Raw genomic sequence first — 1,334 nt, forward strand, 5'->3', positions numbered from 1 at the left:
CAAATAAATGAATCTGAGATTGGGTTGAATCATCCAATGTTTATATCTATGAGTGCTTAGTGATATTTAAGGGAACAGATATGAAACCACCTGGACACCTCCTGCGCATGACAAACGCCCTCCTTACCTGGGAAAGTCCTGGAGGGCAGAGCTTGGGGTCACAGAGCAGGAGTTGGGGGTATCTTCTTATGGAATTACCCTAGCTCAAGCATGGCAGGAGTAGGACACCCCACGGTAAGGGATCTCTGCTGCTGCTAACACCACCAGATGCTGTGCTTCGGGAGGGAAGGCGGCTCTGCCTGCCTCTATGCTAAGGGCTGATCTGCTCACTGGGGCGAGCCCTGGGGGTTTCTGAGTTGGCTGGAAAAGTTCAAGATTTTGGCTTTTGTGGTAGTTACAAGGATTCACATGAAAATAACTCTTTAAACTACAGAGTTGTTTTGTGGGGTCTTCTGTATTCTATGCTTGTTTGTGTATTTATATAGGGTTTTTGAGCTGGGGCCTTGCTGCTAGCTCAGGTGAGCCTTGAATTCACAACCCTCCTGCCCAAGCCTCCCAAATTTGGAGTTTCAAGCTAAGTTACCTTGCTGTCCTTATGCCTGTTTCATAATAGTAAGATTTTAAAAAATAGACGTGGTAAGAAAGATTGAAGACCCATGTTAAAAATCCTGGTATAAGCTGAGTATGGTGGCACACACCTGTAATTCCAGCAGTCAGGAGGCTAAAGCAGGAGGACTGCCATGAGTTCGAGGCCAGCCTGGGTGACACAGTGATTCAAGGCCAGTCTGAACTCCACAATGAGAGCCCATCTCAAAAAAAAAACAAAACAAAAATAAATAAATAAAACCCTTGGTAATGAAGACGTGGCACCTCTGTCCCTTTTCATGAGAGTCACAGTATTTCTTTCTGTGCTTTGCATGGATGTGGATGGAACCCAGGGCCTTGTCCACGCTGGTGCCTGCTCCCCTACCAGGCTGCACCCCACCCCGACAGGAAGTTTCCTAGAATAGGTAGCAGTGACCTGCATGTGAGGCCCTGTTCCTCAGGAGGCTAAAGTGGGACAGTTGAGTTCAAGGCCAACCTGGGTTATATAGGGAGACTCTGTCTCCAGAAAAAAAAAGAGAACAAAAACTGAAAACAATTTTTCTTGGTGTGGGGGTGGTGAAGATGAAAGTAGGTTGCTGGGCATGGTGGTACATGCCTGTAATCCCAGCACTAGGGAGGCTGAGGCAGGAGGATCGTTGCGAGTTTGAGACCAGCCTGGGCTACAAAGTGAGCTCAAGGCCAGCCTGAACTGCATAGTGAGACCTTGTCTCAAAAAGACAAAAAAAAAA

Source organism: Chinchilla lanigera, unplaced genomic scaffold, assembly GCF_000276665.1.
Source record: "Chinchilla lanigera isolate Chin_1 unplaced genomic scaffold, ChiLan1.0 scaffold00028, whole genome shotgun sequence".
NCBI lineage: Eukaryota > Metazoa > Chordata > Mammalia > Rodentia > Chinchillidae > Chinchilla > Chinchilla lanigera.